The 15,616-nt window shown below is 37.1% G+C and overlaps 1 protein-coding gene across 4 annotated transcripts in view; it reads left to right on the forward strand.

Annotated features, from left to right (window-relative positions):
• snama (something that sticks like glue) overlaps positions 1 to 15,616 on the forward strand; it is a 489,984-nt gene that overhangs the window by 220,173 nt on the left and 254,195 nt on the right. The gene's annotated exons all lie outside the window — the stretch shown is intronic.

Here is a 15,616-nt window from a genome sequence, read left to right on the forward strand (position 1 = left end):
GGTCCTTGAATTCCTATGCAATAGAATGCACAGAATCATTGCATTTAACAGTACTGATGAAAGTATGTGCTCTTTGTCACTTACTTCTCATAATGAAGTGGCATTTACTTCTTTCACCAATAAATATCTTTGCAATTGCAGCACTTGACATTTTTTTATTATTTTTATTTCTTTTTTTGTATGTTAATATTGACTGAAATATAATTCTTGTTATAGCATAAAACACAAATTCCATTGCCTTTCTTTTCTTTTAAACCTTTTCTATCTTATGTGGGGCCGACCAGGCTAGCTGGGTGGGTAAAGTGCCTGCCTGGTAACCCAAAGATTGCGGGTTCGAATGAATCCTGCCTTGGGCTTGGATCAGAGTAAATGCAAAAACTTTGGGAGGTGCATTATGGCCACAGAAGCTGATGTGCCAACAACTTAAAAAAAAAAAAAAAAAAATCTTATGTGGGTTATAAAGTGTTAGGCTAATTTGCTGATGATGTTGGATATGGTCTGGAGCTGTGAAGGGGGGGGGGGATTGCTGAATGAAGTTCTACTAATCAAGGACTTATTGTATCACCTTTTGAAAAAAAGGTTAGGTAGGATATGACTATATTTAATCGTACTGTTGTATTGTCAAATAGTTTTTATTTTATACAAAAATTTTACCTTTTTTTTTCAAAAGGTGATATTGTTATATTTTGTATTTAATGGTACGAATGATGTTAAGCATAGGCAGTATTGAGGATTTATTTCATAGATATGCGGCAATGTTGAGTTTGCACATTAGGGCCAAATCTCAAATGAGAATAAGATCTTTGTCATTAAATTTGACTCTAGCGAGATTAGAAGGATCATGCGAATCATTTCCAAATTATTTCATTGGGATGGGGTACTTTTAAATAAAAGGGATGGAAGAATATATCTTGATGCTGTAAAAGCAGAGTTAAGTGGCTTTAAAAACTGTTAGTTTGTGGGAAAGATACATTGACTAATAGAATCATGGAAAAACAAGGAAAAATTGGTTTTTGTTGATTAGTGTATTGGATATGCAAGTGTAGAAAGTAAGGTGGATTACCTGCCGTGATTCTTAAGGGGTCAAGCATTACATTGGACCATGTTAGAGTTACTAACAGCATTTGAATTCGAAATATAGTTAAGTCATCAAATGTGAACATTTTAAGAATATCAGAAACATGGTGCCACTCTGACATAGGGGATGCAGAATTGGCGTTCATTTGGATACAATATGTATAGAAAGAACAGACAGGAGATGGAAAGTTATATGCTTGGTTAAAAAGCACAAATTTTAAAACAGTACAGTTAATTGATGTGAGCTGTGAGTGCACCGTTGAATCAGACTGGTGTGATATATAATGACCAGAAAAACAAACAAACAAAAAAAAAAAAAAGAGTAGTCATTGAATTTATTCTAAATTGACTGTGATAAGTACACAGGGGGGGTGAAAAAAAGTGGGCTGGTAAACCAAAATTTCATGTCACAAAGGATTTTAACTTGCCAAATATTGATTTGAAGTTGGTCATTCACTCGTCATCAGAACATTTCTGGATTTACTGGATATATTTCCTATACAAACATATTAAAGAGGCACAAATAAAAAGGAATACTGATTACAGTAAACCCCCGCTATTCGCGGAATCTGTATTCGCGGTTTCGCGTATTCGCGATCGCCGATTTAATATAAAATGATACCTAAAAAAAATGTGAATTTTAAAGCGCCATGAATATTTTCCGCCATAAAAAAACATGAGCGTGGCTAAAATTATCTTTGCCGGTCAAAACAGCGCTCAGTTGGTGGGGGGGGGGGGGAGATAGTTGACAAAATCGCGAGCGTGGATGTTTCTCGCTAATCCTTGTTCGGTATGTGTTATGCGCTTGCCATGCAAGGTTTCGTCGTTTGCTTTTAATTTATATGCTTATAAATTGATCTTATTATCATTTTTTTTTTATCTTTGCGTTTATTTTTTTTCCCTTGATGCGCAATATTTTTTCAGTAAAAGGTAAACTGCAGCCATTATCAATTTATAAATTGATATGCTTACAAAAATGACAAATCTACCGTTTTGCAGTGTAAAACAGACCTTTTCGAGTTTTTTAATGGAAGGAAAGTGACTTTATTGTGGACAAGTTCTTTCTAACCCCTGCAAAAATATGGCTACGAATAACAAGAGAAATGTGAAAATAGCAAAGAAGGTGATGACATTAGCGAATCAAATTGAGTTATAAGATAAAATTTCTAATGGTGAAAGTGTCTCTCTTCAGTGGCAAAACATTATAAAATCAATGAGTCAACGGTACGATCAATCCAAAAATCGGAAGAAAAAATCCGCCGTAGTGTCCGTGAACACGCACTAATTGCTTCAAAAATTTGCTCTGTAACTCTTGATGTTAAATTAGAAAAAAAAATGGAAAAAGCTTTAAATCTGTGGATAGAAGACCGAACTCAAAATAAAATTCTGTTAAGTTCACTCATCATTCGTGAAAAGGCAAAACTCCTTTATCAACACTTTAGCGAAACTGGTGATAGCACTGGCGGGATAAGTTTTTTTGCTAGCAAAGGCGCTGGTTTGAAATTTCTAATAAATATTACATTTAATATTAAATCGTTTCTTATTTTCATTTCGATGCCATATGCTTGCATTTCACTATGTACTGTCTATGTACATAGTCATATTATGAACGTACATATAATATATACATAGACAAAATTTTAGACTAGTTTTTCTTATATATTTCATACTTTGGAACGGAACCCCTTTATTACTATGGGAGCAATAACTCAGTATTCGCGTTTTCGGTATTCGCAACATTTCTCAGGAACGTAACCCCCGCTATTCGCGGGGGTTTACTGTATTAGCAGTGAATCTTGTGCTAAGAAATTTCAGGTACAGGAATTGCTGGGTTGATAGTAATCGGAGTATTTTCATGGGATTTATTTAAAGGTATTACTACTGTCAAGGGATGAAGAGAAGGGATTATTGTTTCTGGAAAGGTGATTATAATGGACTTTCTTTTTAAATTATTTTTAATTGGAACTAACTCATTTTGATAACAGATGTGAATGTCAAATAGGGAGTGGTGCAGAAGAAATCATAAAAGTTAATCTTGTATAAGAAGCTTTTTTTTTTTTTTTTTTTATGAAACCCCCAAACACGAAAGGTATCAAAACCTATAGTAGTACCATGCATGAGTTGAAGGAGAAGTATGGGGGTGGGGGGGGGATGTGCCGGAAACTTTTCTCTAGAGATTAAACACGGGTTTTTATACAAGATTGGTTTTTGGTTTTTTTTTTTTTTTTTTTAGGAGCATTAGCAACTAAGGCCATATTGCTCCGGGAATGTGCGGTGGTCATTCCCTGACCTTTCCGCATCCTCTGTATTTTGTGGTGACGGGCTCGAACCCCGGTCTAATCAAGAGGCGTGTGTTACGCACTGCTGCTGCTCCTTCCCACCTGGCTACGGAGGCGCCTTTTATACAAGAAAGATCTAAATGTATGTCAAATGAACTGATGGCAGAAAAGATATGCATGGGGTGATTATAAAATATTAGAGGACACAGATGCCTACATGCGTAAACTAGTCTGCAGTCAAGTCACAAAGGAGGTTAGGCACACTAAGGCATTATGTGAAGGCCCCAGGTGCCAAGCGATTTATTAGTGACTAAGCGATTCCCAGCGATTTATAGAGAGTTAGAAAAAAAATATATCCGTTTCTTTAATTTTCATCGTTAACTTACTTTCATTTTTTTTGTGAAACAGCTCTTTGTCTTACAAGCAGTAAGTGAAGACACAGGAAGGAAACTCACCTTTCTTATTTTTTATCTTAATCTCACTTTACTAACCTAACACAGTAGCCGCTTGGTCACTAAGTGGCACTGCTCTTGCCTCCACGTGGCGGGGCTGGTAACCTGGGAGAGGAAAGTAACACTCCCAGGGCCAAAAGAGCAAACATGAGTAGTAAAATAACTACTGATACTACAGGGCTTCAAGAGAAAGCCCTACCAAGTAGAGATACAGAAAAGACAAAGGCAAAGAGACAGAGGACTGATATGGACCCACCAAAAATACCGACATACATTGTTATACATGCGACAGGAGATCAGACATTAGGACGTATGTCTCCCTTCGTAATTCAGAAAACGTTAGAGGGTCTAGTAGGATCTCCCAAGTCTGTTCGACGACTGAGATCCGGGGACATACTAGTAGAAACAGAAAGTCCTAATCACTCCCAGAAGTTGCTAGCTACGACAATCTTTGGAGGATTACCAGTAGTTGTAACACCACACAACACGCTGAATTCTTCCAGAGGAGTGATCTCCGAGTGGGACCTCTTAAATGTGTCAGAAGAAGAGCTCATAGAAGAATTAAGAAGCCAAGGGATAACAGCAGTGAAGAGAATCAATATCCGAAGGGATGGAAATATAATTCCAACAAGAACTCTAATCATAACCTTTAATACTCCGAAACCTCCAGCAACAGTAAAAGCAGGATATCTGAACTGCCAAGTAAGACAATACATTCCAAATCCATTGCGATGTTACAAATGTCAGAAATTTGGACATTCGCAAATGGCATGCAGAAACTCGGCTACCTGTGCAAAATGTGGTTCTAAAGAACACGAGACTACAGATTGCTCTGCCAACACCTTGATATGTACAAACTGTAAAGGGGAACATCCAGCCTACTCAAAAACATGTGAAAAATGGAAACAAGAGAAACTAATTCAGAAATACAAAACAGAACACAACACAACGTACCAAGAAGCAAGAAGAATAATAAAGCCATGGCCTACAAACAAGCCATCATATGCACAAGCAGTGATCCAATACAAATCAGTAGAAGTGCAAACCGAAATTTCCATGCTGCCAAAAGAATCACTTAATGAAATGAAGGCACAAAAACAGGAGAAAATAGTGAGTACTCCAATTTCTATTCACACAGAACAAATACCAACAAATCAGCACCACAACAAAGACCGAGGTAAACCTACAAACACCAAAACAACCGAACAGATGGATATAGGAAAAATAAACACACCGGAAGAACCAGTATTAGAAATTTTCACAGAAGAAGATATGGATATGGACAGGCCTCAATACCCTAAAAAAGATAAGACAAAATATAAGAATGTTCCATTTCGGAAACAACCCGAAAGCCCTAGAAAAACCAAATAATGGATCAGTTCATCCAGTGGAACTGTAGAGGACTACGAACCAATTACGACGATGTCCAGTATCTAATTACACACCATATGCCAATATGCTTCTGTCTTCAAGAGACATACCTTAGACAACAAGAAACTCTTTCAGTAAAAAATTATACAATGTATAGGAAAGACAGAATAAGAGATGGGCCAACACATGGAAGAGTAGCCATCTTGGTTCATAACCACATCCCAACTGAACACATTCCTTTAAACAGCAACCTCGAAGCGATAGCTGTAAGAATAACACTAAGATTTAAGTTAACCATCTGTTCAGTGTACCTTCCACCAGGATCAGATATAACTTTTGAAGAAATAGACCAACTAATCTCCGAACTCAAATCACCTTTCTGTATAATGGGAGATATGAATGGGCATAGTCATCTGTGGGGAAACACTTACATCAACAGACGAGGACGAATAATAGAAAGAATAATAGATCACCATAATCTTTCTCTACTTAACAACGGTAAACATACTTATTTTCACTTTCCTAGTCGTACGACCTCAGCAATAGACCTAACCATATGCACCCCTTCACTCCTACCAGAGTTAAAGTGGCAAGTAATAGAAAACCCATACAGCAGTGACCACTACCCAGTAATCACCACACTGATCAGAAATACTCCCTGTCATCCCAGCAGACCACCCCGCTGGAAAATAGAAAAAGGCAACTGGGAAAAATTTAGAGAACTCGCAATATTTAATCCACAAAGCATTCAAGAAAAATCAGTCGATGAAGCTGTGAAACACGTCACAGATACCTTAATACAAGCAGCTGAGCAAACAATACCCAGAACTTCAACTCGTTTCCCGCTACATCCAAAATCCTGGTGGAATGAGGACTGTATGACAAAAAAAAGACAGCAAAACAAAGCATGGAATAAGTTCCGGAGATGTCCTACAACGGAAAATCTGATAAAATTTAAGCAAGCACGAGCGCTAGCCAGGTACACAAGGAAACAAGCCAAAAAAAATTCCTGGATCCAGTTTACTTCCTCAATAAATAGAACAACAAATACACAGACAATATGGAATAAAATACGGAAAATGAACGGGAAATACAAAAACCAACCATCCTTAGTATTACACTGGAATGGCGAAAGCATTACTGAACCTTCAGAGACAGCTAATATACTAGGAGAAATATTTGCCAGAGTATCGTCAAAACAATCATATCGTGAAGAATTTTTGACCTATAAAGAGAAAACTGAAAAAAACAGAATTAATTTTAACACCAAACATATTGACTCCTATAACCAACCAATTACATTGCATGAATTACGTGAAGCATTATCAAAAACAAAATCAAGTGCAGTTGGACCAGACAACATACATTATGATATGCTTAAACATCTGAAGCAAAAAGAAATAGAAAACCTTCTTAAACTGTACAATCGCATTTTTCAAGAAGAGCAATATCCTGAAGCTTGGCATCATGCAATAGTATTAGCTTTCCAAAAACCGAATAAAGATCAGAAGGACCCAAACAACTATCGACCGATAGCGCTCACTAGCTGCTTGAGCAAAGTTTTGGAGAAAATTATCAACAAACGATTAATCTGGTTTTTAGAAACAACCAACTGGTTAAGCAGTATGCAATGCGGGTTTAGAGGTAATAGATCCACCTTAGATCACCTCGTAAGAATAGAAACAGACATAAGAGATACATTTATAAGTTCAAAACATATGGTTACCATATTTTTTGATATAGAAAAGGCATATGATACAGCTTGGAGATACGGTATACTACAAGACATCCACGATACAGGCCTCAGAGGACATTTACCGCACTTCATCCAAAACTTTATGAAAAACAGAACATTTCAGGTCAGAGTACAGAACACCATGTCAAAAATATATAAACAAGAAGAAGGAGTCCCCCAGGGGTCTGTCCTCAGTGCTATACTATTCGTCATAAAAATAAATGGCATCACAAAACAACTTCCATCCACGGTGTCGCATGCACTATATGTAGATGACTTCAGTATATCGTATCAAGCACAGAATATGGGAACAATAGAAAGGCAACTGCAATGCGCAATTAACAAAATCAGTAGTTGGGCCCAGAAAAACGGATTTAGAATTTCACAACAAAAAACAGTCTGCGTACACTTCTGCAGGAAAAGAAATTTACATCCCGACCCTGAACTAACAATAGAAGGTCACAAAATACCCGTCAAACAAAGCGTAAAATTCCTTGGACTCACTTTAGACAACAAGTTAACCTTCGTAGAGCATATAAAGCAATTACGAATACAATGTATGAGACGGCTTAATATCCTTAAAGTCTTAACATCACTATCTTGGGGAGCAGACCGTTATACCCTGCTCGATCTGTACAAAACACTAGTAAGATCAAAAATAGATTACGGAGCACCTGTTTATGCTTCCGCCAAAAAGAGCGCCCTCAAATGGTTAGACCCAATTCACCATAGTGCACTACGAATAGCAACAGGAGCATTCCGCACATCACCTTCATACAGTCTTTATACAGAAGCGAATGAACTACCATTGTTCCTCAGGAGACAAAAGCTGGCCCTACTCTATGCATACAAGATAAGATCCACAAGAAATCATCCGACTTGGGCATCATTATTCTCACCAAAATTTGAAAACATATATAGGAATCGCAAAAGTGCAAACAAGCCTCTAGGAATCAGACTGCAAGAGCTATTGACAACATATGATCTTAACGTAAATAATGTTGCAAATCTTGAAAGGCACATAATACCACCATGGATAAACCACTCCGCAACTTGTGAACTCTCCACGCAAACCTGGAATAAAAATAACTTATCAGACATTAACTTTCAACAACTACATGCAGCACATAGAACTAAATATCCCAATCATTTACCAATATATACAGATGGATCAAAAGCAGAGAACCATGTAGGAGCATCGGCAGTATTCCCAGACACTACACTGGCACGTCAACTTCCAAAAGACTGCAGCGTCTACACTGCAGAATTAGTAGCAGTTCAGATAGCCCTGGAGTACTTCAGAACCACATATCATTTGAGAACAGTAATATACTCTGATTCATTAAGTGCAATACAAGCCATTCAAACCACGACCAATACAACCCATCCAGTTCTAGTGCAAATTAGACAGATATTAACGGATTTAACAAAAGAAAAACAAGAAATACTTTTCTGCTGGATACCAGGACACAAAGGGATAAAAGGAAACGAAGAAGCTGATAGATTTGCAAAATCAACAACTAACCTTCAGAAACAACCTTTCCCAGTTCCGTATCAGGATTATAAACCAATCATTCAAAACCGCTCTCTGACACAATGGCAAGAACTCTGGCAAAAACAAACTTCAAATAAATTATATAAAATAAAACCAAAAGTTGAACATTGGAAAACAAGCACAAGAAAATCAAGGAGAGAGGAAGTTGTTCTGACTAGACTACGAATTGGACATACACACCTCACACATGGCTATTTACTACGTGCAGAAGAACCTCCAAGATGCCAAACATGCAATACTACCCAAACAATCAGACATATACTCATAGAATGCCCAACCTATGAAAATGATCGACGAAAGATTTTCTCATCATTATATAAAAGAAATCAAGACATCACCCTCAGAGATATCCTAGGTGACGAGGGACGGGTATCAGACATTTTCAGATTCATGCAGACAATCAACATCTACCATCTACTATAAATAATGATAGAGTATATAATCACAGAAAAAATTTAACTCCAGTTAATACGACAAGATATAGAGAATCAATATACATACAAAGACATAATATAACGAATGAACTGGCGCATTATGATCTCCGTTGTCAATGTGCCAATAAACAACAAAACAACCAACCAACCAACCAGCATTATGTGAAGACATTAGCTAATACTGTAAAGAAAAGTAAAGAATTCTTTGTTTATGTTAAAACTAGAAGAAGAGAGAGATAAACTGCATTTGTTTACTGAATATGAAAAGCATATCTATTGATGACCCTGTATAGGTTGTTGACAAATGGATTAAGTATTTTGCGTCTACATTCATACATTGAGAAGTTTGTAGAAATGAGGATACTAGAAATTTATCTAATTTACACTGGGAACTAAATGATATGATAACTGAAAGGAAGATGGAAGAGAAATTTTTAAAGCTGAAAGTAAATAAATCATATGTGACTGATTGAATCTGTCCAGTTATATTAATAGAAGTAAACAAACTTTTAGCCACAATGAGAGCATCCTCCAATTCAAGAGATGTCCCTGCACAGGAGATGTCCAAATATCTCTCCTATTCGCACTAAGGACAAAGAAATTATAGACCTATAAGTTCGACTTCTGTGCCAGGGACCATAATGGAGTCAGTGATTAAAGAGGTAATGCAGGATTGTCATACATTTGTTGAGGGGAGATCTTGTTTGGCCAATCTGATTAAACTATTGTGAGGCAGTCAACAAGAAACCAAATGCAAAAAATATTTTTGATATCACATTCTTAGGTTTCAGTAAAGAATTCGATATCATGCACATAAATAACTGCTGTGCTCTTTGGAGCACTGCAACAATTGGAAGCAAGATGCTACTTTAGATAAACAGATGATTGAGTGGTAGTAGACAAGAAGGCAATTATGAATGGCCACTGTCTTCATGGATTGATGTTAGGAATGAACCTGATAGCATTATCTGTTGAGTACTGTTTTGAATATTTATTCCCAAATATTGATGTGGCACATTAAGTTAAACATCTTGATTGCCATGGGACTTTACATTGAGATTTCACCTTTTCTGGTTCATTGGGCTTTGAGATTGGCTTGCTGCATTTACAAACAGTTTATTTGTTCGAGCTCAGTGAGATTGCAGATGCTTTCAATTGTGCATTGTGTCATATGGAAAATTCAATTAGATGATTTGAGTAACCAGAATATACTTTTACTCTTCAGTTACAGGAAATGCTTTAAATTTATAGAAATCTTAATACTCCCAGCTAAATATCATATTATTGTTGTATTCAGGTAAACTTTTGAAAACAGTAACAGTTAGTTCTCGAAGTCCGTATAAAATCGTTTGTCCGCATGTTGTCACTTTTTTGTTTTCTATTTTTCACAGATACTCTTTGAATAAAACATATTGCTGTTTTTCAGCATGTGCTCCGAGCCCTAGCTTACAGTTCTTGCCGTGTATGTATTTCAATGTATACAACACCCATAAATGCCATTTTTTTCCCATTTTTTGTTGTACTTTCTTTATTACATTTTATAAGAAACACCATAAATTTTAAACGGACTGCATAATAAAGTAATATTTTTATATTGTATAATACAGTAATGCCAATAAACAAAATAGCAAAATTATGATTCATATTTTTAAAAATTTTACATTTAAAATTCTCATTTAGTTTATGCTGATTACTGTAACAAAAAATAAAACTGATTACTGTAACAAGAAATGCACAACAAAATTCCTTGAACAATTTGCACTAACCTTGCTCCTATATGTTTTTCTTTGTGCAGTTGCTTGATTAATTTTCCCACAACACAGAGTCTAATTTTAGACACTACTTCTAGATTATTTATTACTTCATCACTTGTGCCTGATTTCCTTTATCCAGTGCAAATAATTGAGAGCAGCTTTTCCTGAAATTCCATTATTGATAGTTTCTCTGAGTCAGAGTCTTAAGTGGTGTAAGAATTTACAACTTCTGATCCTAGCAGTAACTACTAGTTTCACATGCCACTTCACTCCTCTGTGCAGGGCTGAAGAGTATGCTTTTATTTGATCAGATTAATGAAGTATTTCGAATCGTTGTATTCCATAATTACCCCACTTTTCAGTTTCATTTCCTCTGTCAGATAGTATTGTTACTACCAGTATGTCTTATTCTGACGATCAAAACAACTCTTTCAACTTTCCATTTCATTACTTTCCTCCTACACCTGTAATAGTAATGTCCTTATAGGTGTAAAAGTTGCATTACATTGTAATGTAACAGTTTCGCCCCTTTTCCAAAAGATGTAACGTAACTAGAATCGAATATAAATAGCATGTATCAATCTAACTTCCTTTTTTTTTTTTTTTTTTTTTTTTTTTATGAAAACCCCAAACACTAGAGGTATGAGAACCTATAGTACTTATTACCGTGCATGGGTTGGAGGTTGAGAAGACAAAAGAAGGTATTTGTTGACATTAGACTTGAATTTCTGTAGACTGTAATTTTCAGAAAATCCGTATGAAGGAAGGTTGCTTCAGAAAACGGCAGTTGAATGAATAAATGAGAAAGATGAAAAGTTAGTTCTGTGAGTTTGAAGTTGAACAGTAAATGGATGTTGGCTGATGGCAGCACGTGTTCAGACTGTTTTGAAAGAGGCAGTGGGAATTATAGAAGCCAATTCAGAAGAACAGTGCCCATGGAAGTATTTGTAGAAAAGGCATGCAGCAGAAACAGTGCATCTATGAAACAGAGAGTGGAGAGACTCTGTTAGAGATGAATCATTAATTAACCTAACAGCCATTCTTCCGAATGGAATCTAGACGCCTGGGAGAGGTATGGCCCCAGATGTGGGAACAATATTCCATGGTATATCAAATTTGTGATATATACAGAGTGAACAGCTGTTTGGAAGAAAAGTAACACCGAGAGCGAAAGAGAAAACCAAGTTTTTTAGATGTAGAGGAAGATATTTGTAATGTGCTTGTCCCAAGGGAGATTAGAAGTCAGCGTAATCCTGAAAATAGATATATCATCTTGCCAAAAGGACCTGGGGGTAATTGTGCAGGCAGATATGAAGTTTTCTGAGCAGTGCAGACGGTCTGCAAGAGTCGTCATTCATGGTGTCTTGTCAATGATATACAGGAATTTTTCTAGCAGGAATAAGGTGATTATCCCCTTGTATAAGGATGGGCAGGCCACATCTTGAGTACTGTATACAGGTCTGGAGGCCTCATTTCAAGAAGGATGTAGAGCTGTTGGAACGAGTACAGAGAAAGCCAACAAGATTAGTGAATGGAACAGAGGGTTGCTCTTACAAAGGAAAGGCTTAAGTTTTGCAAATTACAGTGTTTGGAGACTAGGCACACCCGCGAGGTAATCTGATTGAGGTGTATAAAGCCTTCAATGGTTTGAACATGCTCAGTGCTGATGGGATTCTTCCTCTTGCTCAGAATAATCACCTGAGAGGGCATAAATTGAAATTGAGGAAAGACAGTTGTAGGGTGAATAATGTGTGGACGTTTTCCTTTGGCCAGCGGGTAGTTGATTGGTGGAACAGACTTCCATCTTTTGTTGAGGAAGTTGATAGCCTAAATAAATTTAAGGCTGAGGTGGACAGGTATTTGAAATGAACGGAGGGGTGAAATCGGAGCAGGTTTTTTTTTTTTGGTTGATGCTGCATAAGCTTGCTTTCTTGCATCGTATGCCTCTGCTAATGCTAATGCCTAGAAATCGGAGTGTAACCAAAGATAAGCATAGAACACAAGAATCCTTTTTACAAGATATAAGGAGCCGTCACCACCAAATATGGAGGATGCGGAAAGGTCAGGGAATGACCACCGCATATACCGGAGCAATATGGCCTTAGTTGCTAATGCTCCTAAAAAACCAAATAACAACAAGATATAAGACAGGACTGAGTTTTAGAAGGATTGAAATCAATTAAGTTGCCTTTGCCCCACTGGAAAATTACCTGGAGATCAACATTTAAGGAATTGGTAGCTGATATTTGAGAAATTGTAGCTGATTGAGCAGGACAAGGTTTCTCAAACTGGAAAGTGGAATGCAATGTGCTATCATCAGCAAAACTATGGATTGGATTTCCAGTCAATGGAAGAAGGTCATTAATATACAGGGTTATTCAAAATGAAGTCCGGGGTTTCAGAATTTTTTTTGGGAAAGCGCATGTGTCATAATCATTTGTAGCCACCTCGAAAAAACGCATAATATCTCAAGTTTCGTTCCCACGCTCACGATGTTTGGTATACTGCATGGCTAACCACCAGATGGCATTGGACACATACCGCCGTACAGTCGTTCGTTTGCCTGTGACGCCAGGTCTGCTCTGTTGCGACATGGCTTCGGAATGTAATGAGAAAGCTTTTACTGTGTTCGAGTTTCGTGTAAGTAAAAATGTTACCGTTGTACAATGCCACTTTCGGACAAAATTTAAGAAAGATCCACCGACGGACAAGACAATTAAACGATGGTATATGCAGTTTAAGGAGACAGGATGTCTGTGCAAGGGAAAAAGTCCCAGTCGCTCGCCTGTATCAGATGCTAATGTGGAATGCATTAGGGAAACTTTTCTAAGGAGCCGAAGGAAATCCACTACGAGGGCAAGCAAAGAACTTCACATCCCACAAACTACAGTTTGGCATGTTTTGCGGAAGCGATTACGAATGAAACCATATTGTCTGACCCTGTTGCAGTCTTTGAAACCAGATGATCTGTGCACGAGGATTAACTTCTGCACTGCACTGCAGAGCCGCATGGAACAAGATGACATGTTTGCTGACAGAGTGATTTTTTTCTGATGACTTGACCTTCCATTTGTCGGGGAAAGTGAATAAGCAGAATGTGCGATTTTGGGGGACATCAAATCCGCATACACGTGGAACACGAGCGGGACTCTCCAAAAGTAAATGTCTTTTGCGCCATATCTCAAAGGAAAGTTTACGGTCCATTTTCTTTTGTGAAAAGATTGTAACTGGGGAGATTTATCTGGATTTATTACGCTTATGGCTTCTACCCCAACTACAAGACGATAGTGCGAACTTCATCTTACAGCAAGATGGTGCCCCATGTCACTTCCATCACATAGTCTGGAATTTTTTTAACTGCCATTAAATCCATCGCATTACCGCAGCGATGGATTGGACATGGGAGCGCTGCAGATCGAATCCTGGCCGCCTCGGTCTCCCGACTTAGCACCATGCGATTTCTTCCTGTGGGGTTTTGTAAAGGATAACGTTTTTGTGCCTCCTTTACCTCTGCCTATATCAGAACTGAAAGATCGGATAATCAAAACCATTGACAGCATCACTCCTGACTTACTAAGCCATGTGTGGGGGGAAGAATTCCTTTTCCGAGTTGATGTCTGCCGGATCACTAAAGGCTCTCATATTGAACATTTATGAGGTATGTAAAAAAACTTCATTACTATACTTGCATTCTAAAAATATTTCTTTCTTCCTATGTCTGCTCATGTGTGTACAGGAATTGTTTGAAACGGGGTCCGGAAACTTTACCGCCAGCAATTTACCGCCGCGTCAATTTATCGCATAAACAATTTACCGCCGCGTCAGTTTATCACATTTTACCGTCTAGAAGCAATGAGATGTGTTTGGTCAAATCATAAAAAGTTATTTTTTATTTTAAGTTTCTGCCTTAAGCTATGATTAGCATATTTTTTGGAATTCTATGAATTATGAGGGAATAGTACGGAAATAAAAAAAAATACATGTATGGAAATGTGTAATTTAATAGGTAGATTATGTATTTTAATATATGCATGTATCACAAAAATAGTAAAAAATCCATTATTTCAACAATATAACAATTGGTTAATTTTAAACTAAACCAAACATAATTATAATATTATGTATGTCACAGTACACTGCAAAAATTCAAAATTAATGTTTATGCAATCTTCAGAATCAGTCACGTTGGGATAATTAATTACTAAGAAACTGCAATATTTACAACACAGTATGTAAATTATTAATAAGAAATATTATGCGCTATACCTCTTAGATAATCAATGCTATCACCCCGTTCATCGTATCCACTAACAATCCTTTTAATTCGTTCATCACAATCGTGATACTTCTTTTTTTTGTTGTCCGGATCACTTCCACTTAAATATTGTTCAATGCACATTTCGTTAATACTTTGTTCTTTTTTAATGCAATTGATAAATTTCGAAATGTTGGGATGATAAGCAGCGACTTATTCCTCAAATCCTCTATGCCACATTTCAACAGAATTATTCATTCTTGGTAATCCTTCAAGAACAAGCTGGAGTACGTTCCACGTAGATGAGTTTCATCAACCGGTGAAATACCACCACTTTGCTTATTGGAGGCTTGAAGTGGTGAAACCCATGTTTAGGCTCTAGAGCAAAGTTTCCGGCATCCCCCCCCCCCATACTTCTCTTTCAACCCAAGCACGGTACTAAGTACTATAGGTTTTGTAGGTTTTGATACCTTTTGTGTTTGGGGTTTTCATAAAAAAAAAAAAAAAAAAAAAACATTTCATGGGAATACTTTGTTGGTCGACGAAGATGTCATCTGATTGGGTGTCCAATCCACGTATCCTCAAAATAATCAACAACTTCTTGCGATTCTGGAGGAAAAACACCATTTTCAAAGAAATGGTCAAAAACGGCCGTCACAATTGGAGTGGGCACAAATGCAATTGCTGCCAAAATTCGCATATTT

This window comes from Mastigoproctus giganteus, chromosome 7, assembly GCF_048544385.1.
Source record: "Mastigoproctus giganteus isolate SK-2022 chromosome 7, ASM4854438v1, whole genome shotgun sequence".
Classification (NCBI taxonomy): Eukaryota; Metazoa; Arthropoda; class Arachnida; order Uropygi; family Thelyphonidae; genus Mastigoproctus; species Mastigoproctus giganteus.